The following is a 24,382-nucleotide window of genomic DNA, read 5'->3' as shown; positions in this document are numbered from 1 at the left end:
CAAATTAACCTTCATCTTTTTAAAACAATAACAAAAAGAAAATATGTTTGCTTTTTTTATATCTATTGGAATTTAAAAGAGGAAAAAAAAAAGTGAAAAAGCCAACGGCACGCAGTGTTCCTAAGTGGTCTCCCTCCCAAGTACTGACTGCGCTCGACGCTGCTTAACTTCGGTGATCGGACGAGAACCGGTGTTTTCAGCGTGATATGGCCGTTGCCGAGAGTGCTATTTAATAATTTGAATTTAATTAACCTTCATCTTTATAAATCAATAAGAAAAAGAAGATATGTTTGCTTTTTTCATATCTCATGGAATTTAAAAGGGGAAATAAAAGTGAAAAAGCCAACGGCACGCAGAGTTTCCAAGTACTGACTGCGCTCGACGCTGCTTAACTTCGGTGATCGGACGAGAACCGGTGTTTTCAGCGTGATATGGCAGTTGCCGAGAGTGCTAGATAATAATTCGAATTTAAATTAAGTGAGACAAAATAACCATCATCTTTTTAAAACAATAACAAAAAGAAAATATGTTTGCTTTTTTCATATCTATTGGAATTTAAAAGAGGAAAAAAAAGTGAAAAAGCCAACGGCACGCAGTGTTCCTAAGTGGTCTCCCTCCCAAGTACTGACTGCGCTCGACGCTGCTTAACTTCGGTGATCGGACGAGAACCGGTGTTTTCAGCGTGATATGGCCGTTGCCGAGAGTGCTATTTAATAATTTGAATTTAATTAACCTTCATCTTTAAAAATCAATAAGAAAAAGAAGATATGTTTGCTTTTTTCATATCTGATGGAATTTAAAAGAGGAAAAAAAAGTGAAAAAGCCAACGGCACGCAGTGTTCCTAAGTGGTCTCCCTCCCAAGTACTGACTGCGCTCGACGCTGCTTAACTTCGGTGATCGGACGAGAACCGGTGTTTTCAGCGTGATATGGCCGTTGCCGAGAGTGCTATTTAATACTAATTCGAATTTAAATTAAGTGAGACAAATTAACCTTCATCTTTTTAAAACAATAACAAAAAGAAAATATGTTGGCTTTTTTCATATCTATTGGAATTTAAAAGAGGAAAAAAAAGTGAAAAAGCCAACGGCACGCAGTGTTCCTAAGTGGTCTCCCTCCCAAGTACTGACTGCGCTCGACGCTGCTCAACTTCGGTGATCGGACGAGAACCGGTGTTTTCAGCGTGATATGGCCGTTGCCGAGAGTGCTATTTAATAATTCGAATTTAATTAACCTTCATCTTTATAAATCAATAAGAAAAAGAAGATATCTTTGCTTTTTTCATATCTCATGGAATTTAAAAGAGGAAATAAAAGTGAAAAAGCCAACGGCACGCAAAGTTTCCAAGTACTGACTGCGCTCGACGCTGCTTAACTTCGGTGATCGGACGAGAACCGGTGTTTTCAGCGTGATATGGCCGTTGCCGAGAGTGCTAGATAATAATTCGAATTTTAATTAAGTGAGACAAATTAACCATCATCTTTTTAAAACAATAACAAAAAGAAAATATGTTTGCTTTTTTCATATCTATTGGAATTTAAAAGAGGAAAAAAAAGTGAAAAAGCCAACGGCACGCAGTGTTCCTAAGTGGTCTCCATCCCAAGTACTGACTGCGCTCGACGCTGCTTAACTTCGGTGATCGGACGAGAACCGGTGTTTTCAGCGTGATATGGCCGTTGCCGAGAGTGCTATTTAATAATTCGAATTTAAATTAAGTGAGACAAATTAACCTTCATCTTTTTAAAACAATAACAAAAAGAAAATATGTTTGCTTTTTTTATATCTATTGGAATTTAAAAGAGGAAAAAAAAGTGAAAAAGCCAACGGCACGCAGTGTTCCTAAGTGCTCTCCCTCCCAAGTACTGACTGCGCTCGACGCTGCTTAACTTCGGTGATCGGACGAGAACCGGTGTTTTCAGCGTGATATGGCCGTTGCCGAGAGTGCTATTTAATAATTCGAATTTAAATTAAGTGAGACAAATTAACCTTCATCTTTTTAAAACAATAACAAAAATTTAATATGATTGCTTTTTTTATATCTATTGGAATTTAAAAGAGGAAAAAAAAGTGAAAAAGCCAACGGCACGCAGTGTTCCTAAGTGCTCTCCCTCCCAAGTACTGACTGCGCTCGACGCTGCTTAACTTCGGTTATCGGACGAGAACCGGTGTATTCAGCGAGATATGGCCGTTGCCGAGAGTGCTAGTTAATAATTTGAATTTAATTAACCTTCATCTTTATAAAACAATAACAAAAAGAAGATTTGTTTGCTTTTTTCATATCTGGTGGAGTTTAAAAGAGGAAACAAAAGTGAAAAAGCCAACGGCACGCAGTATTCCCAAGTATAGTATGCGCTCGACGCTGCTTTTTTTCGGTGATCGGACGAGAACCGGTGTTTTCAGCGTGATATGGCCGTTGCCGAGAGTGCTAGTTAATAATTTGAATTTAATTAACTTTCATCTTTATAAAACAATAAGAAAAAGAAGATATGTTTGCTTTTTTCATATCTGATGGAATTTAAAAGAGGAAATAAAAGTGAAAAAGCCAACGGCACGCAAAGTTTCCAAGTACTGACTGCGTTCGACGCTGCTTAACTTCGGTGATCGGACGAGAACCGGTGTTTTCAGCGTGATATGGCAGTTGCCGAGAGTGCTAGATAATAATTCGAATTTAAACTAAGTGAGACAAATTAACCATCATCATTTTAAAACAATAACAAAAAGAAAACGTGTTTGCTTTTTTCATATCTATTAAAATTTAAAAGAGGAAAAAAAGTGAAAAAGCTAACGGCACGCAGTGTTCTTAAGTGGTCTCGCTCCCAAGTACTGACTGCGCTCGACGCTGCTTAACTTCGGTGTTCGGACGAGAACCGGTGTTTTCAGCGTGATATGGCCGTTGCCGAGAGTGCTATTTAATAATTTGAATTTAATTAACCTTCATCTTTATAAATCAATAAGAAAAAGAAGATATGTTTGCTTTTTTCATATCTCATGGAATTTAAAAGGGGAAATAAAAGTGAAAAAGCCAACGGCACGCAGAGTTTCCAAGTACTGACTGCGCTCGACGCTGCTTAACTTCGGTGATCGGACGAGAACCGGTGTTTTCAGCGTGATATGGCAGTTGCCGAGAGTGCTAGATAATAATTCGAATTTAAATTAAGTGAGACAAATTAACCATCATCTTTTTAAAACAATAACAAAAAGAAAATATGTTTGCTTTTTTCATATCTATTGGATTTTAAATGAGGAAAAAAAAGTGAAACTGCCAACGGCACGCAGTGTTCCTAAGTGGTCTCCCTCCCAAGTACTGACTGCGCTCGACGCTGCTTAACTTCGGTGATCGGACGAGAACCGGTGTTTTCAGCGTGATATGGCCGTTGCCGAGAGTGCTATTTAATAATTCGAATTTAAATTAAGTTAGACAAATTAACCTTCATCTTTTTAAAACAATAACAAAAAGAAAATATGTTTGCTTTTTTTATATCTATTGGAATTTAAAAGAGGAAAAAAAAGTGAAAAAGCCAACGGCACGCAGTGTTCCTAAGTGGTCTCCCTCCCAAGGACTGACTGCGCTCGACGCTGCTTAACTTCGGTGATCGGACGAGAACCGGTGTTTTCAGCGTGATATGGCCGTTGCCGAGAGTGCTATTTAATAATTTGAATTTAATTAACCTTCATCTTTATAAATCAATAAGAAAAAGAAGATATGTTTGCTTTTTTCATATCTCATGGAATTTAAAAGGGGAAATAAAAGTGAAAAAGCCAACGGCACGCAGTATTCCCAAGTACTGACTGCGTTCGACGCTGCTTAACTTTGGTGATCGGACGAGAACGGGTGTTTTCAGCGTGATATGGCAGTTGCCGAGAGTGCTAGATAATAATTCGAATTTAAACTAAGTGAGACAAATTAACCATCATCATTTTAAAACAATAACAAAAAGAAAACGTGTTTGCTTTTTTCATATCTATTAAAATTAAAAAAGAGGAAAAAAGTGAAAAAGCCAACGGCACGCAGTGTTCTTAAGTGGTCTCGCTCCCAAGTACTGACTGCGCTCGACGCTGCTTAACTTCGGTGATCGGACGAGAACCGGTGTTTTCAGCGTGATATGGCCGTTGCCGAGAGTGCTATTTAATAATTTGAATTTAATTAACCTTCATCTTTATAAATCAATAAGAAAAAGAAGATATGTTTGCTTTTTTCATATCTCATGGAATTTAAAAGGGGAAATAAAAGTGAAAAAGCCAACGGCACGCAGAGTTTCCAAGTACTGACTGCGCTCGACGCTGCTTAACTTCGGTGATCGGACGAGAACCGGTGTTTTCAGCGTGATATGGCAGTTGCCGAGAGTGCTAGATAATAATTCGAATTTTAATTAAGTGAGACAAATTAACCATCATCTTTTTAAAACAATAACAAAAAGAAAATATGTTTGCTTTTTTCATATCTATTGGAATTTAAAAGAGGAAAAAAAAGTGAAAAAGCCAACGGCACGCAGTGTTCCTAAGTGGTCTCCCTCCCAAGTACTGACTGCGCTCGACGCTGCTTAACTTCGGTGATCGGACGAGAACCGGTGTTTTCAGCGTGATATGGCCGTTGCCGAGAGTGCTATTTAATAATTCGAATTTAAATTAAGTGAGACAATTTAACCTTCATCTTTTTAAAACAATAACAAAAAGAAAATATGTTTGCTTTTTTATATCTATTGGAATTTAAAAGAGGAAAAAAAAGTGAAAAAGCCAACGGCACGCAGTGTTCCTAAGTGCTCTCCCTCCCAAGTACTGACTGCGCTCGACGCTGCTTAACTTCGGTTATCGGACGAGAACCGGTGTATTCAGCGAGATATGGCCGTTGCCGAGAGTGCTAGTTAATAATTTGAATTTAATTAACCTTCATCTTTATAAAACAATAACAAAAAGAAGATTTGTTTGCTTTTTTCATATCTTGATCCATTCCCTCTAAATTAATTGAAAAAATTACATATCTACGCTTTTTCAAGAACAATTACATTTTCCGAAAACATTTTATCATGAAATTAATTATTTTGAAGGGAGTACGTGTTGAGGGGTCAATGTTGAATATTTGAAATATTCTACTGACTTTCTAAAAAGAGCATGTGAACTTTGACATAATTCGAAAGGAAAAGTAAATATTTAATAGTGGGATGCCAAACAAGGGTGTTGCATGAATTTATACATTTAATTTCGTTAATCGAAATAGTACATTTCTATTGTCGCCTCTATGAAGAAAAGATTGCACTGCAATTTCCCTCTCCGTGCTTTAGAATTTCTTGGTCATAATTCAGTCTTCATTTGAAACGTCATTTCTACAATGTTGGCGCTACTTGTACACCGGTTACGTATTACGTGTAATCATTTTAGTACGCATAAAGACCATTTCGGAAAACACACAGGGGCGAGGCCACCATTGGGGTATTCTCCCTCACACCAAGAGTCACTGCCAGACTGTGCCAAAGTTCACTACAGGCAAGAGGCTAGTCAACTCTCACTGCCTATAGCGGGGCTTCTAGGCAAGAGAGAGAGAAGACCTCAATGGTGGCATCACCCCTGTGTTTTAATTATCTGTATGTAATTTCCAAAATGGTCCACTCACTTACAAATGAACACCGATTACACTGAGTGATCGGTCCTTCAGGCGCTAGCGAGTGTCAAGCCACAACCGTAATCAATCATGTACACGAATGTTTTATAGTTTTAGGTTATTAAGGTTGGCGGGCAAGTCCGGAATAAGTTATTTATCATAATTTCTTGAACATCAGTCTTCTCAGAAACTTACTACAGATTTAAACTTTTTTGGTGCAAACTTCAAAATTTGTCATGCCAGCCTTAACTAAAACTATGCCCGTCAAGATGCTTTCAAGTTAGTAATCGTCGACACGAAATCCCTTCAAAATAATTAATTTCATGATAAAATGTTTTCGGAAAATGTAATTGTTCTTGAAAAAGCCTAGATATGTAATTTTTTCAATTAATTTAGAGGGAATGGATCAGTAAAATCAGTTGATTGAATTAAATATTGATTAAGCATTAAATGGATAAAAATAACTAAAACAATTGCAATATCTGAAACTTCAGTCAAATGATAAACCTCACACAATCGTTTGTTTTTTCGGCCTTGGTCTAAACCAAGACGTTTTTTATAATATCTGTCACTTCAGTCTTAATGTAATTAAAATTTGAATAATTTTATTTTTGCTTTACCGTCATATATTTGGGGTTGATCTATTTCTAATTCCTTAAAGAAGTACTTAATTATAGATAATTACATTTAACTTATATCCAATAACATTGATTTTCATAAGCATATGATGTTGTACTTTATTTATGAAAGTTTAACAAGATGGCCCCGGCCAAATTAGAGCCCCATCGTTTGTAAGGCTCCATCTATCGAGGGCGTGATATGGCCGTTGCCGAGAGTGCTATTTAATAATTTGAATTTAAAAACCTTCATCTTTATAAAACAATAACAAAAAGAAGATATGTTTGCTTTTTTCATATCTGATGGAATTTAAAAGAGGAAATAAAAGTGAAAAAGCCAACGGCACGCAGAGTTTCCAAGTACTGACTGCGCTCGACGCTGCTTAACTTCGGTGATCGGACGAGAACCGGTGTCTTCAGCGTGATATGGCCGTTGCCGAGAGTGCTAGATAATAATTCGAATTTAAATTAAGTGAGACAAATTAACCATCATCTTTTTAAAACAATAACAAAAAGAAAATATGTTTGCTTTTTTCATATCTATTGGAATTTAAAAGAGGAAAAAAAAGTGAAAAAGCCAACGGCACGCAGTGTTCCTAAGTGGTCTCCCTCCCAAGTACTGACTGCGCTCGACGCTGCTTAACTTCGGTGATCGGACGAGAACCGGTGTTTTCAGCGTGATATGGCCGTTGCCGAGAGTGCTATTTAATAATTTGAATTTAATTAACCTTATCTTTATAAATCAATAAGAAAAACAAGATATGTTTGCTTTTTTCATATCTCATGGAATTTAAAAGGGGAAATAAAAGTGAAAAAGCCAACGGCACGCAGAGTTTCCAAGTACTGACTGCGCTCGACGCTGCTTAACTTCGGTGATCGGACGAGAACCGGTGTTTTCAGCGTGATATGGCAGTTGCCGAGAGTGCTAGATAATAATTCGAATTTAAATTAAGTGAGACAAATTAACCATCATCTTTTTAAAACAATAACAAAAAGAAAATATGTTTGCTTTTTTCATATCTATAGGAATTTAAATGAGGAAAAAAAAGTGAAAAAGCCAACGGCACGCAGTGTTCCTAAGTGGTCTCCCTCCCAAGTACTGACTGCGCTCGACGCTGCTTAACTTCGGTGATCGGACGAGAACCGGTGTTTTCAGCGTGATATGGCCGTTGCCGAGAATGCTATTTAATAATTCGAATTTAAATTAAGTGAGACAAATTAACCTTCATCTTTTTAAAACAATAACAAAAAGAAAATATGTTTGCTTTTTTCATATCTATTGGAATTTAAAAGAGGAAAAAAAAGTGAAAAGCCAACGGCACGCAGTGTTCCTAAGTGGTCTCCCTCCCAAGTACTGACTGCGCTCGGCGCTGCTTAACTTCGGTGATCGGACGAGAACCGGTGTTTTCAGCGTGATATGGCCGTTGCCGAGAGTGCTATTTAATAATTCGAATTTAAATTAAGTGAGACAAATTAACCTTCATCTTTTTAAAACAATAACAAAAAGAAAATACGTTTGCTTTTTTTTATATCTATTGGAATTTAAAAGAGGATAAAAAAGTGAAAAAGCCAACGGCACGCAGTGTTCCTAAGTGGTCTCCCTCCCAAGTACTGAATGCGCTCGACGCTGCTTAACTTCGGTGATGCGACGAGAACCGGTGTTTTCAGCGTGATATGGCCGTTGCCAAGAGTGCTAGATAATAATTCGAATTTAAATTAAGTGAGACAAATTGACCTTCATCTTTCTAAAACAATAACAAAAGGAAAATATGTTTGCTTTTTCATATCTATTGGATTTTAAATGAGGAAAAAAAAGTGAAAAAGCCAACGGCACGCAGTGTTCCTAAGTGGTCTCTCTCCCAAGTACTGACTGCGCTCGACGCTGCTTAACTTTGGTGATCGGACGAGAACCGGTATTTTCAGCGTGATATGGCCTTTCCGAGAGTGCTATTTAATAATTCGAATTTAAATTAAGTGAGACAAATTAACCTTCATCTTTTTAAAACAATAACAAAAAAAAATATGTTTGCTTTTTTCATATCTATAGGAATTTAGAAGAGGAAAAAAAAGTGAAAAAGCCAACGGCACGCAGTGTTCCTAAGTGGTCTCCCTCCCAAGCATTGACTGCGCTCGACGCTGCTTAACTTCGGTGATCGGACGAGAACCGGTGTTGTCAGCATGGTATGGCCGTTGCCGAGAGTGCTATTTAATAATTTGAATTTAATTAACCTTCATCTTTAAAAAACAATAACAAAAAGAAGATATGTTTGCTTTTTTATATCTGGTGGAATTTAAAAGAGGAAATAAAAGTTTGAAAGCCAACGGCACGCAGGGTTTCCAAGTACTGATTGCGCTCGACGCTGCTTAACTTCGGGGATCGTACGAGAACCGGTGTTTTCAGCGTGATATGGCCGTTGCCGAGAGTGCTAGATAATAATTCGAATTTAAATTAAGTGAGACAAATTGACCTTCATCTTTTTAAAACAATAACAAAAAGAAAATATGTTTGCTTTTTTCATATCTATAGGAATTTAAAAGAGGAAAAAAAAGTGAAAAAGCCAACGGCACGCAGTGTTAATAAGTGGTCTCCCTCCCAAGTACTGACTGCGCTCGACGCTGCTTAACTTCGGTGATCGGACGAGAACCGGTGTTTTCAGCGTGATATGGCCGTTGCCGAGAGTGCTATTTAATAATTTGAATTTAATTAACCTTATCTTTTAAATCAATAAGAAAAACAAGATATGTTTGCTTTTTTCATATCTCATGGAATTTAAAAGGGGAAATAAAAGTGAAAAAGCCAACGGCACGCAGAGTTTCCAAGTACTGACGGCGCTCGACGCTGCTTAACTTCGGTGATCGGACGAGAACCGGTGTTTTCAGCGTGATATGGCAGTTGCCGAGAGTGCTAGATAATAATTCGAATTTAAATTAAGTGAGACAAATTAACCATCATCTTTTTAAAACAATAACAAAAAGAAAATATGTTTGCTTTTTTCATATCTATAGGAATTTAAATGAGGAAAAAAAAGTGAAAAAGCCAACGGCACGCAGTGTTCCTAAGTGGTCTCCCTCCCAAGTACTGACTGCGCTCGACGCTGCTTAACTTCGGTGATCGGACGAGAACCGGTGTTTTCAGCGTGATATGGCCGTTGCCGAGAATGCTATTTAATAATTCGAATTTAAATTAAGTGAGACAAATTAACCTTCATCTTTTTAAAACAATAACAAAAAGAAAATATGTTTGCTTTTTTCATATCTATTGGAATTTAAAAGAGGAAAAAAAAGTGAAAAAGCCAACGGCACGCAGTGTTCCTAAGTGGTCTCCCTCCCAAGTACTGACTGCGCTCGGCGCTGCTTAACTTCGGTGATCGGACGAGAACCGGTGTTTTCAGCGTGATATGGCCGTTGCCGAGAGTGCTATTTAATAATTCGAATTTAAATTAAGTGAGACAAATTAACCTTCATCTTTTTAAAACAATAACAAAAAGAAAATACGTTTGCTTTTTTTTATATCTATTGGAATTTAAAAGAGGATAAAAAAGTGAAAAAGCCAACGGCACGCAGTGTTCCTAAGTGGTCTCCCTCCCAAGTACTGAATGCGCTCGACGCTGCTTAACTTCGGTGATGCGACGAGAACCGGTGTTTTCAGCGTGATATGGCCGTTGCCAAGAGTGCTAGATAATAATTCGAATTTAAATTAAGTGAGACAAATTGACCTTCATCTTTCTAAAACAATAACAAAAGGAAAATATGTTTGCTTTTTTCATATCTATTGGATTTTAAATGAGGAAAAAAAAGTGAAAAAGCCAACGGCACGCAGTGTTCCTAAGTGGTCTCCCTCCCAAGTACTGACTGCGCTCGACGCTGCTTAACTTTGGTGATCGGACGAGAACCGGTATTTTCAGCGTGATATGGCCTTTCCGAGAGTGCTATTTAATAATTCGAATTTAAATTAAGTGAGACAAATTAACCTTCATCTTTTTAAAACAATAACAAAAAAAAATATGTTTGCTTTTTTCATATCTATAGGAATTTAGAAGAGGAAAAAAAAGTGAAAAAGCCAACGGCACGCAGTGTTCCTAAGTGGTCTCCCTCCCAAGCATTGACTGCGCTCGACGCTGCTTAACTTCGGTGATCGGACGAGAACCGGTGTTGTCAGCATGGTATGGCCGTTGCCGAGAGTGCTATTTAATAATTTGAATTTAATTAACCTTCATCTTTAAAAAACAATAACAAAAAGAAGATATGTTTGCTTTTTTATATCTGGTGGAATTTAAAAGAGGAAATAAAAGTTTGAAAGCCAACGGCACGCAGGGTTTCCAAGTACTGATTGCGCTCGACGCTGCTTAACTTCGGGGATCGTACGAGAACCGGTGTTTTCAGCGTGATATGGCCGTTGCCGAGAGTGCTAGATAATAATTCGAATTTAAATTAAGTGAGACAAATTGACCTTCATCTTTTTAAAACAATAACAAAAAGAAAATATGTTTGCTTTTTTCATATCTATAGGAATTTAAAAGAGGAAAAAAAAGTGAAAAAGCCAACGGCACGCAGTGTTAATAAGTGGTCTCCCTCCCAAGTACTGACTGCGCTCGACGCTGCTTAACTTCGGTGATCGGACGAGAACCGGTGTTTTCAGCGTGATATGGCCGTTGCCGAGAGTGCTATTTAATAATTCGAATTTAAATTATGTGAGACAAATTAACCTTCATCTTTTTAAAACAATAACAAAAAGAAAATATGTTGGCTTTTTTCATATCTATTGGAATTTAAAAGAGGAAAAAAACGTGAAAAAGCCAACAGCGCGCAGTGTTCCTAAGTGGTCTCCCTCCCAAGTACTGACTGCGCTCGACGCTGCTTAACATCGGTGATCCGACGAGAACCGGTGTTTTCAGCGTGATATGGCCGTTGCCGAGAGTGCTAGATAATAATTCGAACTTAAATTAAGTGAGACAAATTGACCTTCATCTTTTTAAAACAATAACAAAAAGAAAATATGTTTGCTTTTTTCATATCTATAGGAATTGAAAAGAGGAAAAAAAAGTGAAAAAGCCAACGGCACGCAGTGTTCCTAAGTGGTCTCCCTCCCAAGTACTGACTGCGCTCGACGCTGCTTAACTTCGGTTATCGGACGAGAACCGGTGTTTTCAGCGTGATATGGCCGTTGCCGAGAGTGCTATTTAATAATTCGAATTTAATTAACCTTCATCTTTATAAATCAATAAGAAAGAGAAGATATGTTTGCTTTTTTCATATCTCATGGAATTTAAAAGAGGAAATAAAAGTGAAAAAGCCAACGGCACGCAAAGTTTCCAAGTACTGACTGCGCTCGACGCTGCTTAACTTCGGTGATCGGACGAGAACCGGTGTTTTCAGCGTGATATGGCCGTTGCCGAGAGTTTTAGATAATAATTCGAATTTAAATTAAGTGAGAAAAATTAACCATCATCTTTTTAAAACAATAACAAAAAGAAAATATGTTTGCTTTTTTCATATCTATTGGATTTTAAAAGAGGAAAAAAAAGTGAAAAAGCCAACGGCACGCAGTGTTCCTAAGTAGTCTCTCTCCCAAGTACTGACTGCGCTCGACGCTGCTTAACTTCGGTGATGGGACGAGAACCGGTGTTTTCAGCGTGATATGGCCGTTGCCGAGAGTGCTATTTAATAATTCGAATTTAATTAACTTTCATCTTTATAAAACAATAACAAAAAGAAGATATGTTTGCTTTTTTCATATCTGGTGGAATTTGAAAGAGGAAACAAAAGTGAAAAAGCCAACGGCACGCAGTATTCCCAAGTACTGTATGCGCTCGACGCTGCTTAACTTCGGTGATCGGACGAGAACCGGTGTTTTCAGCGTGATATGGCCGTTGCCGAGAGTGCTATTTAATAATTCGAATTTAAATTAAGTGAGACAAATTGACCTTCATCTTTTTAAAACAATAACAAAAAGAAAATATGTTTGCTTTTTTCATATCTATAGGAATTTAAAAGAAAAAAAAAGTGAAAAAGCCAACGGCACGCAGTGTTCCTAAGTGGTCTCCCTCCCAAGTACTGACTGCGCTCGACGCTGCTTAACTTCGGTGATCGGACGAGAACCGGTGTTTTCACCGTGATATGGCCGTTGCCGAGAGTGCTATTTAATAATTCGAATTTAAATTAAGTGAGACAAATTAACCTTCATCTTTTTAAAACAATAACAAAAAGAAAATATGTTGGCTTTTTTCATATCTATTGGAATTTAAGAGAGGAAAAAAACGTGAAAAAGCCAACAGCGCGCAGTGTTCCTAAGTGGTCTCCCTCCCAAGTACTGACTGCGCTCGACGCTGCTTAACTTCGGTGATCCGACGAGAACCGGTGTTTTCAGCGTGATATGGCCGTTGCCGAGAGTGCTAGATAATAATTCGAATTTAAATTAAGTGAGACAAATTGACCTTCATCTTTTTAAAACAATAACAAAAAGAAAATATGTTTGCTTTTTTCATATCTATAGGAATTTAAAAGAAAAAAAGTGAAAAAGCCAACGGCACGCAGTGTTCCTAAGTGGTCTCCCTCCCAAGTACTGACTGCGCTCGACGCTGCTTAACTTCAGTGATCGGACGAGAACCGGTGTTTTCAGCGTGATATGGCCGTTGCCGAGAGTGCTATTTAATAATTCGAATTTAAATTAAGTGAGACAAATTAACCTTCATCTTTTTAAAACAATAACAAAAAGAAAATATGTTTGCTTTTTTCATATCTATAGGAATTGAAAAGAGGAAAAAAAAGTGAAAAAGCCAACGGCACGCAGTGTTCCTAAGTGGTCTCCCTCCCAAGTACTGACTGCGCTCGACGCTGCTTAACTTCGGTTATCGGACGAGAACCGGTGTTTTCAGCGTGATATGGCCGTTGCCGAGAGTGCTATTTAATAATTCGAATTTAATTAACCTTCATCTTTATAAATCAATAAGAAAGAGAAGATATGTTTGCTTTTTTCATATCTCATGGAATTTAAAAGAGGAAATAAAAGTGAAAAAGCCAACGGCACGCAAAGTTTCCAAGTACTGACTGCGCTCGACGCTGCTTAACTTCGGTGATCGGACGAGAACCGGTGTTTTCAGCGTGATATGGCCGTTGCCGAGAGTGCTATTTAATAATTCGAATTTAAATTAAGTGAGACAAATTAACCTTCATCTTTTTAAAACAATAACAAAAAGAAAATATGTTTGCTTTTTTCATATCTATTGGAATTTAAAAGAGGAAAAAAAAGTGAAAAAGCCAACGGCACGCAGTGTTCCTAAGTGGTCTCCCTCCCAAGTACTGACTGCGCTCGACGCTGCTTAACTTCGGTGATCGGACGAGAACCGGTGTTTTCAGCGTGATATGGCCGTTGCCGAGAGTGCTATTTAATAATTCGAATTTAAATTAAGTGAGACAAATTAACCTTCATCTTTTTAAAACAATAACAAAAAGAAAATACGTTTGCTTTTTTTTATATCTATTGGAATTTAAAAGAGGATAAAAAAGTGAAAAAGCCAACGGCACGCAGTGTTCCTAAGTGGTCTCCCTCCCAAGTACCGAATGCGCTCGACGCTGCTTAACTTCGGTGATGCGACGAGAACCGGTGTTTTCAGCGTGATATGGCCGTTGCCAAGAGTGCTAGATAATAATTCGAATTTAAATTAAGTGAGACAAATTGACCTTCATCTTTCTAAAACAATAACAAAAGGAAAATATGTTTGCTTTTTTCATATCTATTGGATTTTAAATGAGGAAAAAAAAGTGAAAAAGCCAACGGCACGCAGTGTTCCTAAGTGGTCTCCCTCCCAAGTACTGACTGCGCTCGACGCTGCTTAACTTTGGTGATCGGACGAGAACCGGTATTTTCAGCGTGATATGGCCTTTCCGAGAGTGCTATTTAATAATTCGAATTTAAATTAAGTGAGACAAATTAACCTTCATCTTTTTAAAACAATAACAAAAAAAAATATGTTTGCTTTTTTCATATCTATAGGAATTTAGAAGAGGAAAAAAAAGTGAAAAAGCCAACGGCACGCAGTGTTCCTAAGTGGTCTCCCTCCCAAGCATTGACTGCGCTCGACGCTGCTTAACTTCGGTGATCGGACGAGAACCGGTGTTGTCAGCATGGTATGGCCGTTGCCGAGAGTGCTATTTAATAATTTGAATTTAATTAACCTTCATCTTTAAAAAACAATAACAAAAAGAAGATATGTTTGCTTTTTTATATCTGGTGGAATTTAAAAGAGGAAATAAAAGTTTGAAAGCCAACGGCACGCAGGGTTTCCAAGTACTGATTGCGCTCGACGCTGCTTAACTTCGGGGATCGTACGAGAACCGGTGTTTTCAGCGTGATATGGCCGTTGCCGAGAGTGCTAGATAATAATTCGAATTTAAATTAAGTGAGACAAATTGACCTTCATCTTTTTAAAACAATAACAAAAAGAAAATATGTTTGCTTTTTTCATATCTATAGGAATTTAAAAGAGGAAAAAAAAGTGAAAAAGCCAACGGCACGCAGTGTTAATAAGTGGTCTCCCTCCCAAGTACTGACTGCGCTCGACGCTGCTTAACTTCGGTGATCGGACGAGAACCGGTGTTTTCAGCGTGATATGGCCGTTGCCGAGAGTGCTATTTAATAATTCGAATTTAAATTATGTGAGACAAATTAACCTTCATCTTTTTAAAACAATAACAAAAAGAAAATATGTTGGCTTTTTTCATATCTATTGGAATTTAAAAGAGGAAAAAAACGTGAAAAAGCCAACAGCGCGCAGTGTTCCTAAGTGGTCTCCCTCCCAAGTACTGACTGCGCTCGACGCTGCTTAACATCGGTGATCCGACGAGAACCGGTGTTTTCAGCGTGATATGGCCGTTGCCGAGAGTGCTAGATAATAATTCGAACTTAAATTAAGTGAGACAAATTGACCTTCATCTTTTTAAAACAATAACAAAAAGAAAATATGTTTGCTTTTTTCATATCTATAGGAATTGAAAAGAGGAAAAAAAAGTGAAAAAGCCAACGGCACGCAGTGTTCCTAAGTGGTCTCCCTCCCAAGTACTGACTGCGCTCGACGCTGCTTAACTTCGGTTATCGGACGAGAACCGGTGTTTTCAGCGTGATATGGCCGTTGCCGAGAGTGCTATTTAATAATTCGAATTTAATTAACCTTCATCTTTATAAATCAATAAGAAAGAGAAGATATGTTTGCTTTTTTCATATCTCATGGAATTTAAAAGAGGAAATAAAAGTGAAAAAGCCAACGGCACGCAAAGTTTCCAAGTACTGACTGCGCTCGACGCTGCTTAACTTCGGTGATCGGACGAGAACCGGTGTTTTCAGCGTGATATGGCCGTTGCCGAGAGTTTTAGATAATAATTCGAATTTAAATTAAGTGAGAAAAATTAACCATCATCTTTTTAAAACAATAACAAAAAGAAAATATGTTTGCTTTTTTCATATCTATTGGATTTTAAAAGAGGAAAAAAAAGTGAAAAAGCCAACGGCACGCAGTGTTCCTAAGTAGTCTCTCTCCCAAGTACTGACTGCGCTCGACGCTGCTTAACTTCGGTGATGGGACGAGAACCGGTGTTTTCAGCGTGATATGGCCGTTGCCGAGAGTGCTATTTAATAATTCGAATTTAATTAACTTTCATCTTTATAAAACAATAACAAAAAGAAGATATGTTTGCTTTTTTCATATCTGGTGGAATTTGAAAGAGGAAACAAAAGTGAAAAAGCCAACGGCACGCAGTATTCCCAAGTACTGTATGCGCTCGACGCTGCTTAACTTCGGTGATCGGACGAGAACCGGTGTTTTCAGCGTGATATGGCCGTTGCCGAGAGTGCTATTTAATAATTCGAATTTAAATTAAGTGAGACAAATTGACCTTCATCTTTTTAAAACAATAACAAAAAGAAAATATGTTTGCTTTTTTCATATCTATAGGAATTTAAAAGAAAAAAAAAGTGAAAAAGCCAACGGCACGCAGTGTTCCTAAGTGGTCTCCCTCCCAAGTACTGACTGCGCTCGACGCTGCTTAACTTCGGTGATCGGACGAGAACCGGTGTTTTCACCGTGATATGGCCGTTGCCGAGAGTGCTATTTAATAATTCGAATTTAAATTAAGTGAGACAAATTAACCTTCATCTTTTTAAAACAATAACAAAAAGAAAATATGTTGGCTTTTTTCATATCTATTGGAATTTAAGAGAGGAAAAAAACGTGAAAAAGCCAACAGCGCGCAGTGTTCCTAAGTGGTCTCCCTCCCAAGTACTGACTGCGCTCGACGCTGCTTAACTTCGGTGATCCGACGAGAACCGGTGTTTTCAGCGTGATATGGCCGTTGCCGAGAGTGCTAGATAATAATTCGAATTTAAATTAAGTGAGACAAATTGACCTTCATCTTTTTAAAACAATAACAAAAAGAAAATATGTTTGCTTTTTTCATATCTATAGGAATTTAAAAGAAAAAAAGTGAAAAAGCCAACGGCACGCAGTGTTCCTAAGTGGTCTCCCTCCCAAGTACTGACTGCGCTCGACGCTGCTTAACTTCAGTGATCGGACGAGAACCGGTGTTTTCAGCGTGATATGGCCGTTGCCGAGAGTGCTATTTAATAATTCGAATTTAAATTAAGTGAGACAAATTAACCTTCATCTTTTTAAAACAATAACAAAAAGAAAATATGTTTGCTTTTTTCATATCTATAGGAATTGAAAAGAGGAAAAAAAAGTGAAAAAGCCAACGGCACGCAGTGTTCCTAAGTGGTCTCCCTCCCAAGTACTGACTGCGCTCGACGCTGCTTAACTTCGGTTATCGGACGAGAACCGGTGTTTTCAGCGTGATATGGCCGTTGCCGAGAGTGCTATTTAATAATTCGAATTTAATTAACCTTCATCTTTATAAATCAATAAGAAAGAGAAGATATGTTTGCTTTTTTCATATCTCATGGAATTTAAAAGAGGAAATAAAAGTGAAAAAGCCAACGGCACGCAAAGTTTCCAAGTACTGACTGCGCTCGACGCTGCTTAACTTCGGTGATCGGACGAGAACCGGTGTTTTCAGCGTGATATGGCCGTTGCCGAGAGTGCTATTTAATAATTCGAATTTAAATTAAGTGAGACAAATTAACCTTCATCTTTTTAAAACAATAACAAAAAGAAAATATGTTTGCTTTTTTCATATCTATTGGAATTTAAAAGAGGAAAAAAAAGTGAAAAAGCCAACGGCACGCAGTGTTCCTAAGTGGTCTCCCTCCCAAGTACTGACTGCGCTCGACGCTGCTTAACTTCGGTGATCGGACGAGAACCGGTGTTTTCAGCGTGATATGGCCGTTGCCGTGAGTGCTATTTAATAGTTCGAATTTAAATTAAGTGAGACAAATTAACCTTCATCTTTTTAAAACAATAACAAAAAGAAAATATGTTGGCTTTTTTCATATCTATTGGAATTTAAAAGAGGAAAAAAAAGTGAAAAAGCCAACGGCACGCAGTGTTCCTAAGTGGTCTCCCTCCCAAGTACTGACTGCGCTCGACGCTGCTTAACTTCAGTGATCGGACGAGAACCGGTGTTTTCAGCGTGATATGGCCGTTGCCGAGAGTGCTATTTAATAATTCGAATTTAAATTAAGTGAGACAAATTAACCTTCATCTTTTTAAAACAATAACAAAAAGAAAATATGTTTGCTTTTTTCATATCTATTGGAATTTAAAAGAGGAAAAAAACGTGAAAAAGCCAACAGCGCGCAGTGTTCCTAAGTGGTCTCCCTCCCAAGTACTGGCTGCGCTCGACGCTGCTTAACTTCGGTGATCCGACGAGAACCGGTGTTTTCAGCGTGATATGGCCGTTGCCGAGAATGCTGGATAATAATTCGAATTTAAATTAAGTGAGACAAATTGACCATCTTTTTAAAACAATAACAAAAAGAAAATATGTTTGCTTTTTTCATATCTATAGGAATTTAAAAGAAAAAAAAAAGTGAAAAAGCCAACGGCACGCAGTGTTCCTAAGTGGTCTCCCTCCCAAGTACTGACTGCGCTCGACGCTGCTTAACTTCGGTGAGCGGACGAGAACCGGTGTTTTCAGCGTGATATGGCCGTTGCCGAGAGTGCTATTTAATAATTCGAATTTAAATTAAGTGAGACAAATTAACCTTCATCTTTTTAAAACAATAACAAAAAGAAAATATGTTGGCTTTTTTCATATCTATTGGAATTTAAAAGAGGAAAAAAACGTTAAAAAGCCAACAGCGCGCAGTGTTCCTAAGTGGTCTCCCTCCCAAGTACTGACTGCGCTCGACGCTGCTTAACTTCGGTGATCCGACGAGAACCGGTGTTTTCAGCGTGATATGGCCGTTGCCGAGAGTGCTAGATAATAATTCGAATTTAAATTAAGTGAGACAAATTGACCTTCATCTTTTTAAAACAATAACAAAAAGAAAATATGTTTGCTTTTTTCATATCTATAGGAATTTAAAAGAAAAAAAAAAGTGAACAAGCCAACAGCACGCAGTGTTCCTAAGTGGTCTCCCTCCCAAGTACTGACTGCGCTCGACGCTGCTTAACTTCAGTGATCGGACGAGAACCGGTGTTTTCAGCGTGATATGGCCGTTGCCGAGAGTGCTATTTAATAATTCGAATTTAAATTAAGTGAGACAAATTAACCTTCATCTTTTTAAAACAATAACAAAAAGAAAATATGTTTGCTTTTTTCATATCTATTGGAATTTAAAAGAGGAAAAAAACGTGAAAAAGCCAACAGCGCGCAGTGTTCCTAAGTGGTCTCCCTCCCAAGTACTGGCTGCGCTCGACGCTGCTTAACTTCGGTGATCCGACGAGAACCGGTGTTTTCAACGTGATATGGCCGTTGCCGAGAGTGCTAGATAATAATTCGAATTTAAATTAAGTGAGACAAATTGACCTTCATCTTTTTAAAACAATAACAAAAAGAAAATATGTTTGCTTTTTTCATATCTATAGGAATTGAAAAGAGGAAAAAAAAGTGAAAAAGCCAACGGCACGCAGTGTTCCTAAGTGGTCTCCCTCCCAAGTACTGACTGCGCTCGACGCTGCTTAACTTCGGTTATCGGACGAGAACCGGTGTTTTCAGCGTGATATGGCCGTTGCCGAGAGTGCTATTTAATAATTCGAATTTAATTAACCTTCATCTTTATAAATCAATAAGAAAGAGAAGATATGTTTGCTTTTTTCATATCGCATGGAATTTAAAAGAGGAAATAAAAGTGAAAAAGCCAACGGCACGCAAAGTTTCCAAGTACTGACTGCGCTCGACGCTGCTTAACTTCGGTGATCGGACGAGAACCGGTGTTTTCAGCGTGATATGGCCGTTGCCGAGAGTGCTATTTAATAATTCGAATTTAAATTAAGTGAGACAAATTAACCTTCATCTTTTTAAAACAATAACAAAAAGAAAATATGTTTGCTTTTTTCATATCTATTGGAATTTAAAAGAGGAAAAAAAAGTGAAAAAGCCAACGGCACGCAGTGTTCCTAAGTGGTCTCCCTCCCAAGTACTGACTGCGCTCGACGCTGCTTAACTTCGGTGATCGGACGAGAACCGGTGTTTTCAGCCTGATATGGCCGTTGCCGTGAGTGCTATTTAATAGTTCGAATTTAAATTAAGTGAGACAAATTAACCTTCATCTTTTTAAAACAATAACAAAAAGAAAATATGTTGGCTTTTTTCATATCTATTGGAATTTAAAAGAGGAAAAAAAAGTGAAAAAGCCAACGGCACGCAGTGTTCCTAAGTGGTCTCCCTCCCAAGTACTGACTGCGCTCGACGCTGCTTAACTTCAGTGATCGGACGAGAACCGGTGTTTTCAGCGTGATATGGCCGTTGCCGAGAGTGCTATTTAATAATTCGAATTTAAATTAAGTGAGACAAATTAACCTTCATCTTTTTAAAACAATAACAAAAAGAAAATATGTTTGCTTTTTTCATATCTATTGAAATTTAAAAGAGGAAAAAAACGTGAAAAAGCCAACAGCGCGCAGTGTTCCTAAGTGGTCTCCCTCCCAAGTACTGGCTGCGCTCGACGCTGCTTAACTTCGGTGATCCGACGAGAACCGGTGTTTTCAGCGTGATATGGCCGTTGCCGAGAATGCTGGATAATAATTCGAATTTAAATTAAGTGAGACAAATTGACCATCTTTTTAAAACAATAACAAAAAGAAAATATGTTTGCTTTTTTCATATCTATAGGAATTTAAAAGAAAAAAAAAAGTGAAAAAGCCAACGGCACGCAGTGTTCCTAAGTGGTCTCCCTCCCAAGTACTGACTGCGCTCGACGCTGCTTAACTTCGGTGATCGGACGAGAACCGGTGTTTTCAGCGTGATATGGCCGTTGCCGAGAGTGCTATTTAATAATTCGAATTTAAATTAAGTGAGACAAATTAACCTTCATCTTTTTAAAACAATAACAAAAAGAAAATATGTTGGCTTTTTTCATATCTATTGGAATTTAAAAGAGGAAAAAAACGTTAAAAAGCCAACAGCGCGCAGTGTTCCTAAGTGGTCTCCCTCCCAAGTACTGACTGCGCTCGACGCTGCTTAACTTCGGTGATCCGACGAGAACCGGTGTTTTCAGCGTGATATGGCCGTTGCCGAGAGTGCTAGATAATAATTCGAATTTAAATTAAGTGAGACAAATTGACCTTCATCTTTTTAAAACAATAACAAAAAGAAAATATGTTTGCTTTTTTCATATCTATAGGAATTTAAAAGAAAAAAAAAAGTGAACAAGCCAACAGCACGCAGTGTTCCTAAGTGGTCTCCCTCCCAAGTACTGACTGCGCTCGACGCTGCTTAACTTCAGTGATCGGACGAGAACCGGTGTTTTCAGCGTGATATGGCCGTTGCCGAGAGTGCTATTTAATAATTCGAATTTAAATTAAGTGAGACAAATTAACCTTCATCTTTTTAAAACAATAACAAAAAGAAAATATGTTTGCTTTTTTCATATCTATAGGAATTTAAAAGAAAAAAAAAAGTGAACAAGCCAACAGCACGCAGTGTTCCTAAGTGGTCTCCCTCCCAAGTACTGACTGCGCTCGACGCTGCTTAACTTCGGTGATCGGACGAGAACCGGTGTTTTCAGCGTGATATGGCCGTTGCCGTGAGTGCTATTTAATAGTTCGAATTTAAATTAAGTGAGACAAATTAACCTTCATCTTTTTAAAACAATAACAAAAAGAAAATATGTTGGCTTTTTTCATATCTATTGGAATTTAAAAGAGGAAAAAAAAGTGAAAAAGCCAACGGCACGCAGTGTTCCTAAGTGGTCTCCCTCCCAAGTACTGACTGCGCTCGACGCTGCTTAATTTCAGTGATCGGACGAGAACCGGTGTTTTCAGCGTGATATCGCCGTTGCCGAGAGTGCTATTTAATAATTCGAATTTAAATTAAGTGAGACAAATTAACCTTCATCTTTTTAAAACAATAACAAAAAGAAAATATGTTTGCTTTTTTCATATCTATTGAAATTTAAAAGAGGAAAAAAACGTGAAAAAGCCAACGGCACGCAGTGTTCCTAAGTGGTCTCCCTCCCAAGTACTGACTGCGCTCGACGCTGCTTAACTTCGGTGATCGGACGAGAACCGGTGTTTTCAGCGTGATATGGCCGTTGCCGAGAGTGCTATTTAATAATTCGAATTTAAATTAAGTGAGACAAATTAACCTTCATCTTTTTAAAACAATAACAAAAAGAAAATATGTTGGCTTTTTTCATATCTATTGGAATTTAAAAGAGGATTAAAACGTTAAAAAGCCAACAGCGCGCAGTGTTCCTAAGTGGTCTCCCTCCCAAGTACTGACTGCGCTCGACGCTCCTTAACTTCGGTGATCCGACGAGAACCGGTGTTTTCAGCGTGATATGGCCGTTGCCGAGAGTGCTAGATAATAATTCGAATTTAAATTAAGTGAGACAAATTGACCTTCATCTTTTTAAAACAATAACAAAAAGAAAATATGTTTGCTTTTTTCATATCTATAGGAATTTAAAAGAAAAAAAAAAAGTGAACAAGCCAACAGCACGCAGTGTTCCTAAGTGGTCTCCCTCCCAAGTACTGACTGCGCTCGACGCTGCTTAACTTCAGTGATCGGACGAGAACCGGTGTTTTCAGCGTGATATGGCCGTTGCCGAGAGTGCTATTTAATAATTCGAATTTAAATTAAGTGAGACAAATTAACCTTCATCTTTTTAAAACAATAACAAAAAGAAAATATGTTTGCTTTTTTCATATCTATAGGAATTTAAAAGAAAAAAAAAGTGAACAAGCCAACAGCACGCAGTGTTCCTAAGTGGTCTCCCTCCCAAGTACTGACTGCGCTCGACGCTGCTTAACTTCAGTGATCGGACGAGAACCGGTGTTTTCAGCGTGATATGGCCGTTGCCGAGAGTGCTATTTAATAATTCGAATTTAAATTAAGTGAGACAAATTAACCTTCATCTTTTTAAAACAATAACAAAAAGAAAATATGTTTGCTTTTTTCATATCTATTGGAATTTAAAAGAGGAAAAAAACGTGAAAAAGCCAACAGCGCGCAGTGTTCCTAAGTGGTCTCCCTCCCAAGTACTGACTGCGCTCGACGCTGCTTAACTTCGGTGATCCGACGAGAACCGGTGTTTTCAGCGTGATATGGCCGTTGCCGAGAGTGCTATTTAATAATTCGAATTTAATTAACTTTCATCTTTATAAAACAATAACAAAAAGAAGATATGTTTGCTTTTTTCATATCTGGTGGAATTTGAAAGAGGAAACAAAAGTGAAAAAGCCAACGGCACGCAGTATTCCCAAGTACTGTATGCGCTCGACGCTGCTTAACTTCGGTGATCGGACGAGAACCGGTGTTTTCAGCGTGATATGGCCGTTGCCGAGAGTGCTATTTAATAATTCGAATTTAAATTAAGTGAGACAAATTAACCTTCATCTTTTTAAAACAATAACAAAAAGAAAATATGTTTGCTTTTTTCATATCTATTGGAATTTAAAAGAGGAAAAAAAGTGAAAAAGCCAACGGCACGCAGTGTTCCTAAGTGGTCTCCCTCCCAAGTACTGACTGCGCTCGACGCTGCTTAACTTCCGTGATCCGACGAGAACCGGTGTTTTCAGCGTGATATGGCCGTTGCCGAGAATGCTGGATAATATTTCGAATTTAAATTAAGTGAGACAAATTGACCATCTTTTTAAAACAATAACAAAAAGAAAATATGTTTGCTTTTTTCATATCTATAGGAATTTAAAAGAAAAAAAAAGTGAAAAAGCCAACGGCACGCAGTGTTCCTAAATGGTCTCCCTCCCAAGTACTGACTGCGCTCGACGCTGCTTAACTTCGGTGATCGGACGAGAACCGGTGTTTTCAGCGTGATATGGCCGTTGCCGAGAGTGCTATTTAATAATTCGAATTTAAATTAAGTGAGACAAATTAACCTTCATCTTTTTAAAACAATAACAAAAAGAAAATATGTTGGCTTTTTTCATATCTATTGGAATTTAAAAGAGGAAAAAAACGTTAAAAAGCCAACAGCGCGCAGTGTTCCTAAGTGGTCTCCCTCCCAAGTACTGACTGCGCTCGACGCTGCTTAACTTCGGTGATCCGACGAGAACCGGTGTTTTCAGCGTGATATAGCCGTTGCCGAGAGAGCTAGATAATAATTCGAATTTAAATTAAGTGAGACAAATTGACCTTCATCTTTTTAAAACAATAACAAAAAGAAAATATGTTTGCTTTTTTCATATCTATAGGAATTTAAAAGAAAAAAAAAGTGAACAAGCCAACAGCACGCAGTGTTCCTAAGTGGTCTCCCTCCCAAGTACTGACTGCGCTCGACGCTGCTTAACTTCAGTGATCGGACGAGAACCGGTGTTTTCAGCGTGATATGGCCGTTGCCGAGAGTGCTATTTAATAATTCGAATTTAAATTAAGTGAGACAAATTAACCTTCATCTTTTTAAAACAATAACAAAAAGAAAATATGTTTGCTTTTTTCATATCTATAGGAATTTAAAAGAAAAAAAAAAGTGAAAAAGCCAACGGCACGCAGTGTTCCTAAGTGGTCTCCCTCCCAAGTACTGACTGCGCTCGACGCTGCTTAACTTCGGTGATCGGACGAGAACCGGTGTTTTCAGCGTGATATGGCCGTTGCCGAGA

At 38.1% G+C, this 24,382-nt stretch overlaps 37 non-coding genes and 48 pseudogenes across 37 annotated transcripts; all 85 read right to left on the bottom strand.

Moving 5' to 3' along the window:
* Positions 1-99: 99 nt before the first annotated feature.
* Positions 100-218, bottom strand: LOC149599841 (5S ribosomal RNA). The gene has a single exon (XR_016378807.1). It is a non-coding gene; the product is annotated as a 5S ribosomal RNA (ribosomal RNA).
* A 122-nt stretch (positions 219-340) lies between these two features.
* On the bottom strand, positions 341-443 carry LOC149599840 (5S ribosomal RNA; annotated as a pseudogene).
* Positions 444-580: 137 nt separating this feature from the next.
* LOC149599839 (5S ribosomal RNA) lies at positions 581-699 on the bottom strand. Its single transcript, XR_016378806.1, has one exon. It is a non-coding gene; the product is annotated as a 5S ribosomal RNA (ribosomal RNA).
* Positions 700-821: 122 nt separating this feature from the next.
* On the bottom strand, positions 822-940 carry LOC149599838 (5S ribosomal RNA). Its single transcript, XR_016378805.1, has one exon. It is a non-coding gene; the product is annotated as a 5S ribosomal RNA (ribosomal RNA).
* Positions 941-1,080: 140 nt separating this feature from the next.
* On the bottom strand, positions 1,081-1,199 carry LOC149599837 (5S ribosomal RNA). Its single transcript, XR_016378611.1, has one exon. It is a non-coding gene; the product is annotated as a 5S ribosomal RNA (ribosomal RNA).
* Positions 1,200-1,321: 122 nt separating this feature from the next.
* On the bottom strand, positions 1,322-1,424 carry LOC149599836 (5S ribosomal RNA; annotated as a pseudogene).
* A 137-nt stretch (positions 1,425-1,561) lies between these two features.
* Positions 1,562-1,680, bottom strand: LOC149599835 (5S ribosomal RNA; annotated as a pseudogene).
* Positions 1,681-1,817: 137 nt separating this feature from the next.
* LOC149599834 (5S ribosomal RNA) lies at positions 1,818-1,936 on the bottom strand (annotated as a pseudogene).
* Positions 1,937-2,073: 137 nt separating this feature from the next.
* LOC149599833 (5S ribosomal RNA) lies at positions 2,074-2,192 on the bottom strand (annotated as a pseudogene).
* A 586-nt stretch (positions 2,193-2,778) lies between these two features.
* Positions 2,779-2,897, bottom strand: LOC149599832 (5S ribosomal RNA; annotated as a pseudogene).
* Positions 2,898-3,019: 122 nt separating this feature from the next.
* Positions 3,020-3,122, bottom strand: LOC149599831 (5S ribosomal RNA; annotated as a pseudogene).
* A 137-nt stretch (positions 3,123-3,259) lies between these two features.
* Positions 3,260-3,378, bottom strand: LOC149599830 (5S ribosomal RNA). Its single transcript, XR_016379042.1, has one exon. It is a non-coding gene; the product is annotated as a 5S ribosomal RNA (ribosomal RNA).
* Positions 3,379-3,515: 137 nt separating this feature from the next.
* Positions 3,516-3,634, bottom strand: LOC149599829 (5S ribosomal RNA). Its single transcript, XR_016378361.1, has one exon. It is a non-coding gene; the product is annotated as a 5S ribosomal RNA (ribosomal RNA).
* Positions 3,635-3,995: 361 nt separating this feature from the next.
* Positions 3,996-4,114, bottom strand: LOC149599828 (5S ribosomal RNA; annotated as a pseudogene).
* Positions 4,115-4,236: 122 nt separating this feature from the next.
* On the bottom strand, positions 4,237-4,339 carry LOC149599827 (5S ribosomal RNA; annotated as a pseudogene).
* Positions 4,340-4,476: 137 nt separating this feature from the next.
* Positions 4,477-4,595, bottom strand: LOC149599826 (5S ribosomal RNA). The gene has a single exon (XR_016378803.1). It is a non-coding gene; the product is annotated as a 5S ribosomal RNA (ribosomal RNA).
* A 136-nt stretch (positions 4,596-4,731) lies between these two features.
* LOC149599825 (5S ribosomal RNA) lies at positions 4,732-4,850 on the bottom strand (annotated as a pseudogene).
* Positions 4,851-6,547: 1,697 nt separating this feature from the next.
* On the bottom strand, positions 6,548-6,650 carry LOC149599824 (5S ribosomal RNA; annotated as a pseudogene).
* A 137-nt stretch (positions 6,651-6,787) lies between these two features.
* On the bottom strand, positions 6,788-6,906 carry LOC149599823 (5S ribosomal RNA). Its single transcript, XR_016378802.1, has one exon. It is a non-coding gene; the product is annotated as a 5S ribosomal RNA (ribosomal RNA).
* Positions 6,907-7,027: 121 nt separating this feature from the next.
* LOC149599822 (5S ribosomal RNA) lies at positions 7,028-7,130 on the bottom strand (annotated as a pseudogene).
* Positions 7,131-7,267: 137 nt separating this feature from the next.
* LOC149599821 (5S ribosomal RNA) lies at positions 7,268-7,386 on the bottom strand. Its single transcript, XR_016378801.1, has one exon. It is a non-coding gene; the product is annotated as a 5S ribosomal RNA (ribosomal RNA).
* A 136-nt stretch (positions 7,387-7,522) lies between these two features.
* On the bottom strand, positions 7,523-7,641 carry LOC149599820 (5S ribosomal RNA). The gene has a single exon (XR_016379028.1). It is a non-coding gene; the product is annotated as a 5S ribosomal RNA (ribosomal RNA).
* Positions 7,642-7,779: 138 nt separating this feature from the next.
* LOC149599819 (5S ribosomal RNA) lies at positions 7,780-7,898 on the bottom strand (annotated as a pseudogene).
* Positions 7,899-8,034: 136 nt separating this feature from the next.
* On the bottom strand, positions 8,035-8,153 carry LOC149599818 (5S ribosomal RNA; annotated as a pseudogene).
* Positions 8,154-8,288: 135 nt separating this feature from the next.
* Positions 8,289-8,407, bottom strand: LOC149599817 (5S ribosomal RNA; annotated as a pseudogene).
* A 361-nt stretch (positions 8,408-8,768) lies between these two features.
* LOC149599816 (5S ribosomal RNA) lies at positions 8,769-8,887 on the bottom strand (annotated as a pseudogene).
* A 360-nt stretch (positions 8,888-9,247) lies between these two features.
* Positions 9,248-9,366, bottom strand: LOC149599815 (5S ribosomal RNA). Its single transcript, XR_016378800.1, has one exon. It is a non-coding gene; the product is annotated as a 5S ribosomal RNA (ribosomal RNA).
* A 137-nt stretch (positions 9,367-9,503) lies between these two features.
* Positions 9,504-9,622, bottom strand: LOC149599814 (5S ribosomal RNA). Its single transcript, XR_016379027.1, has one exon. It is a non-coding gene; the product is annotated as a 5S ribosomal RNA (ribosomal RNA).
* Positions 9,623-9,760: 138 nt separating this feature from the next.
* Positions 9,761-9,879, bottom strand: LOC149599813 (5S ribosomal RNA; annotated as a pseudogene).
* Positions 9,880-10,016: 137 nt separating this feature from the next.
* On the bottom strand, positions 10,017-10,135 carry LOC149599812 (5S ribosomal RNA; annotated as a pseudogene).
* Positions 10,136-10,270: 135 nt separating this feature from the next.
* On the bottom strand, positions 10,271-10,389 carry LOC149599811 (5S ribosomal RNA; annotated as a pseudogene).
* Positions 10,390-10,750: 361 nt separating this feature from the next.
* On the bottom strand, positions 10,751-10,869 carry LOC149599810 (5S ribosomal RNA; annotated as a pseudogene).
* Positions 10,870-11,006: 137 nt separating this feature from the next.
* On the bottom strand, positions 11,007-11,125 carry LOC149599809 (5S ribosomal RNA; annotated as a pseudogene).
* A 137-nt stretch (positions 11,126-11,262) lies between these two features.
* LOC149599808 (5S ribosomal RNA) lies at positions 11,263-11,381 on the bottom strand. Its single transcript, XR_016378510.1, has one exon. It is a non-coding gene; the product is annotated as a 5S ribosomal RNA (ribosomal RNA).
* Positions 11,382-11,503: 122 nt separating this feature from the next.
* Positions 11,504-11,606, bottom strand: LOC149599807 (5S ribosomal RNA; annotated as a pseudogene).
* A 137-nt stretch (positions 11,607-11,743) lies between these two features.
* LOC149599806 (5S ribosomal RNA) lies at positions 11,744-11,862 on the bottom strand (annotated as a pseudogene).
* Positions 11,863-11,984: 122 nt separating this feature from the next.
* Positions 11,985-12,087, bottom strand: LOC149599805 (5S ribosomal RNA; annotated as a pseudogene).
* Positions 12,088-12,222: 135 nt separating this feature from the next.
* On the bottom strand, positions 12,223-12,341 carry LOC149599804 (5S ribosomal RNA). The gene has a single exon (XR_016378359.1). It is a non-coding gene; the product is annotated as a 5S ribosomal RNA (ribosomal RNA).
* A 137-nt stretch (positions 12,342-12,478) lies between these two features.
* On the bottom strand, positions 12,479-12,597 carry LOC149599803 (5S ribosomal RNA; annotated as a pseudogene).
* A 133-nt stretch (positions 12,598-12,730) lies between these two features.
* Positions 12,731-12,849, bottom strand: LOC149599802 (5S ribosomal RNA). The gene has a single exon (XR_016379171.1). It is a non-coding gene; the product is annotated as a 5S ribosomal RNA (ribosomal RNA).
* A 137-nt stretch (positions 12,850-12,986) lies between these two features.
* LOC149599801 (5S ribosomal RNA) lies at positions 12,987-13,105 on the bottom strand. Its single transcript, XR_016378509.1, has one exon. It is a non-coding gene; the product is annotated as a 5S ribosomal RNA (ribosomal RNA).
* Positions 13,106-13,227: 122 nt separating this feature from the next.
* Positions 13,228-13,330, bottom strand: LOC149599800 (5S ribosomal RNA; annotated as a pseudogene).
* A 137-nt stretch (positions 13,331-13,467) lies between these two features.
* Positions 13,468-13,586, bottom strand: LOC149599799 (5S ribosomal RNA). The gene has a single exon (XR_016378799.1). It is a non-coding gene; the product is annotated as a 5S ribosomal RNA (ribosomal RNA).
* Positions 13,587-13,724: 138 nt separating this feature from the next.
* Positions 13,725-13,843, bottom strand: LOC149599798 (5S ribosomal RNA; annotated as a pseudogene).
* Positions 13,844-13,980: 137 nt separating this feature from the next.
* On the bottom strand, positions 13,981-14,099 carry LOC149599797 (5S ribosomal RNA; annotated as a pseudogene).
* Positions 14,100-14,234: 135 nt separating this feature from the next.
* On the bottom strand, positions 14,235-14,353 carry LOC149599796 (5S ribosomal RNA; annotated as a pseudogene).
* A 361-nt stretch (positions 14,354-14,714) lies between these two features.
* On the bottom strand, positions 14,715-14,833 carry LOC149599795 (5S ribosomal RNA; annotated as a pseudogene).
* Positions 14,834-14,970: 137 nt separating this feature from the next.
* LOC149599794 (5S ribosomal RNA) lies at positions 14,971-15,089 on the bottom strand (annotated as a pseudogene).
* Positions 15,090-15,226: 137 nt separating this feature from the next.
* On the bottom strand, positions 15,227-15,345 carry LOC149599793 (5S ribosomal RNA). Its single transcript, XR_016378508.1, has one exon. It is a non-coding gene; the product is annotated as a 5S ribosomal RNA (ribosomal RNA).
* Positions 15,346-15,467: 122 nt separating this feature from the next.
* Positions 15,468-15,570, bottom strand: LOC149599792 (5S ribosomal RNA; annotated as a pseudogene).
* Positions 15,571-15,707: 137 nt separating this feature from the next.
* LOC149599791 (5S ribosomal RNA) lies at positions 15,708-15,826 on the bottom strand (annotated as a pseudogene).
* Positions 15,827-15,948: 122 nt separating this feature from the next.
* Positions 15,949-16,051, bottom strand: LOC149599790 (5S ribosomal RNA; annotated as a pseudogene).
* A 135-nt stretch (positions 16,052-16,186) lies between these two features.
* LOC149599789 (5S ribosomal RNA) lies at positions 16,187-16,305 on the bottom strand. The gene has a single exon (XR_016378358.1). It is a non-coding gene; the product is annotated as a 5S ribosomal RNA (ribosomal RNA).
* Positions 16,306-16,442: 137 nt separating this feature from the next.
* On the bottom strand, positions 16,443-16,561 carry LOC149599788 (5S ribosomal RNA; annotated as a pseudogene).
* Positions 16,562-16,694: 133 nt separating this feature from the next.
* Positions 16,695-16,813, bottom strand: LOC149599787 (5S ribosomal RNA). The gene has a single exon (XR_016379170.1). It is a non-coding gene; the product is annotated as a 5S ribosomal RNA (ribosomal RNA).
* Positions 16,814-16,950: 137 nt separating this feature from the next.
* On the bottom strand, positions 16,951-17,069 carry LOC149599786 (5S ribosomal RNA). The gene has a single exon (XR_016378507.1). It is a non-coding gene; the product is annotated as a 5S ribosomal RNA (ribosomal RNA).
* A 122-nt stretch (positions 17,070-17,191) lies between these two features.
* Positions 17,192-17,294, bottom strand: LOC149599785 (5S ribosomal RNA; annotated as a pseudogene).
* Positions 17,295-17,431: 137 nt separating this feature from the next.
* Positions 17,432-17,550, bottom strand: LOC149599784 (5S ribosomal RNA). The gene has a single exon (XR_016378797.1). It is a non-coding gene; the product is annotated as a 5S ribosomal RNA (ribosomal RNA).
* Positions 17,551-17,687: 137 nt separating this feature from the next.
* Positions 17,688-17,806, bottom strand: LOC149599783 (5S ribosomal RNA). Its single transcript, XR_016379168.1, has one exon. It is a non-coding gene; the product is annotated as a 5S ribosomal RNA (ribosomal RNA).
* A 137-nt stretch (positions 17,807-17,943) lies between these two features.
* LOC149599782 (5S ribosomal RNA) lies at positions 17,944-18,062 on the bottom strand (annotated as a pseudogene).
* Positions 18,063-18,195: 133 nt separating this feature from the next.
* On the bottom strand, positions 18,196-18,314 carry LOC149599781 (5S ribosomal RNA). Its single transcript, XR_016378228.1, has one exon. It is a non-coding gene; the product is annotated as a 5S ribosomal RNA (ribosomal RNA).
* Positions 18,315-18,451: 137 nt separating this feature from the next.
* On the bottom strand, positions 18,452-18,570 carry LOC149599780 (5S ribosomal RNA; annotated as a pseudogene).
* Positions 18,571-18,706: 136 nt separating this feature from the next.
* On the bottom strand, positions 18,707-18,825 carry LOC149599779 (5S ribosomal RNA). Its single transcript, XR_016378220.1, has one exon. It is a non-coding gene; the product is annotated as a 5S ribosomal RNA (ribosomal RNA).
* A 137-nt stretch (positions 18,826-18,962) lies between these two features.
* On the bottom strand, positions 18,963-19,081 carry LOC149599778 (5S ribosomal RNA; annotated as a pseudogene).
* Positions 19,082-19,218: 137 nt separating this feature from the next.
* On the bottom strand, positions 19,219-19,337 carry LOC149599777 (5S ribosomal RNA). The gene has a single exon (XR_016378506.1). It is a non-coding gene; the product is annotated as a 5S ribosomal RNA (ribosomal RNA).
* A 122-nt stretch (positions 19,338-19,459) lies between these two features.
* LOC149599776 (5S ribosomal RNA) lies at positions 19,460-19,562 on the bottom strand (annotated as a pseudogene).
* Positions 19,563-19,699: 137 nt separating this feature from the next.
* Positions 19,700-19,818, bottom strand: LOC149599775 (5S ribosomal RNA). The gene has a single exon (XR_016378401.1). It is a non-coding gene; the product is annotated as a 5S ribosomal RNA (ribosomal RNA).
* Positions 19,819-19,955: 137 nt separating this feature from the next.
* LOC149599774 (5S ribosomal RNA) lies at positions 19,956-20,074 on the bottom strand. The gene has a single exon (XR_016379167.1). It is a non-coding gene; the product is annotated as a 5S ribosomal RNA (ribosomal RNA).
* Positions 20,075-20,211: 137 nt separating this feature from the next.
* LOC149599773 (5S ribosomal RNA) lies at positions 20,212-20,330 on the bottom strand (annotated as a pseudogene).
* A 133-nt stretch (positions 20,331-20,463) lies between these two features.
* Positions 20,464-20,582, bottom strand: LOC149599772 (5S ribosomal RNA). The gene has a single exon (XR_016378796.1). It is a non-coding gene; the product is annotated as a 5S ribosomal RNA (ribosomal RNA).
* Positions 20,583-20,719: 137 nt separating this feature from the next.
* LOC149599771 (5S ribosomal RNA) lies at positions 20,720-20,838 on the bottom strand (annotated as a pseudogene).
* A 136-nt stretch (positions 20,839-20,974) lies between these two features.
* LOC149599770 (5S ribosomal RNA) lies at positions 20,975-21,093 on the bottom strand. The gene has a single exon (XR_016378219.1). It is a non-coding gene; the product is annotated as a 5S ribosomal RNA (ribosomal RNA).
* Positions 21,094-21,229: 136 nt separating this feature from the next.
* On the bottom strand, positions 21,230-21,348 carry LOC149599769 (5S ribosomal RNA). The gene has a single exon (XR_016379061.1). It is a non-coding gene; the product is annotated as a 5S ribosomal RNA (ribosomal RNA).
* Positions 21,349-21,485: 137 nt separating this feature from the next.
* Positions 21,486-21,604, bottom strand: LOC149599768 (5S ribosomal RNA; annotated as a pseudogene).
* A 137-nt stretch (positions 21,605-21,741) lies between these two features.
* LOC149599767 (5S ribosomal RNA) lies at positions 21,742-21,860 on the bottom strand. The gene has a single exon (XR_016378795.1). It is a non-coding gene; the product is annotated as a 5S ribosomal RNA (ribosomal RNA).
* Positions 21,861-21,997: 137 nt separating this feature from the next.
* LOC149599766 (5S ribosomal RNA) lies at positions 21,998-22,116 on the bottom strand (annotated as a pseudogene).
* Positions 22,117-22,253: 137 nt separating this feature from the next.
* Positions 22,254-22,372, bottom strand: LOC149599765 (5S ribosomal RNA). The gene has a single exon (XR_016378218.1). It is a non-coding gene; the product is annotated as a 5S ribosomal RNA (ribosomal RNA).
* Positions 22,373-22,507: 135 nt separating this feature from the next.
* Positions 22,508-22,626, bottom strand: LOC149599764 (5S ribosomal RNA). Its single transcript, XR_016378217.1, has one exon. It is a non-coding gene; the product is annotated as a 5S ribosomal RNA (ribosomal RNA).
* Positions 22,627-22,763: 137 nt separating this feature from the next.
* LOC149599763 (5S ribosomal RNA) lies at positions 22,764-22,882 on the bottom strand (annotated as a pseudogene).
* Positions 22,883-23,004: 122 nt separating this feature from the next.
* On the bottom strand, positions 23,005-23,107 carry LOC149599762 (5S ribosomal RNA; annotated as a pseudogene).
* A 136-nt stretch (positions 23,108-23,243) lies between these two features.
* On the bottom strand, positions 23,244-23,362 carry LOC149599761 (5S ribosomal RNA; annotated as a pseudogene).
* Positions 23,363-23,494: 132 nt separating this feature from the next.
* LOC149599760 (5S ribosomal RNA) lies at positions 23,495-23,613 on the bottom strand. The gene has a single exon (XR_016379060.1). It is a non-coding gene; the product is annotated as a 5S ribosomal RNA (ribosomal RNA).
* Positions 23,614-23,750: 137 nt separating this feature from the next.
* On the bottom strand, positions 23,751-23,869 carry LOC149599759 (5S ribosomal RNA; annotated as a pseudogene).
* A 135-nt stretch (positions 23,870-24,004) lies between these two features.
* LOC149599758 (5S ribosomal RNA) lies at positions 24,005-24,123 on the bottom strand. The gene has a single exon (XR_016378215.1). It is a non-coding gene; the product is annotated as a 5S ribosomal RNA (ribosomal RNA).
* A 136-nt stretch (positions 24,124-24,259) lies between these two features.
* Positions 24,260-24,378, bottom strand: LOC149599757 (5S ribosomal RNA). The gene has a single exon (XR_016378794.1). It is a non-coding gene; the product is annotated as a 5S ribosomal RNA (ribosomal RNA).
* Between the last annotated feature and the right edge of the window lie 4 nt (positions 24,379-24,382).

Source organism: Phalangium opilio, unplaced genomic scaffold, assembly GCF_054372755.1.
Source record: "Phalangium opilio isolate 3A_F unplaced genomic scaffold, DU_Popi_V2 ptg000360l_1, whole genome shotgun sequence".
NCBI lineage: Eukaryota > Metazoa > Arthropoda > Arachnida > Opiliones > Phalangiidae > Phalangium > Phalangium opilio.
Note: the sequence above shows the minus strand (reverse complement) of the source record. Positions and strands in the feature narration are given on the sequence as shown.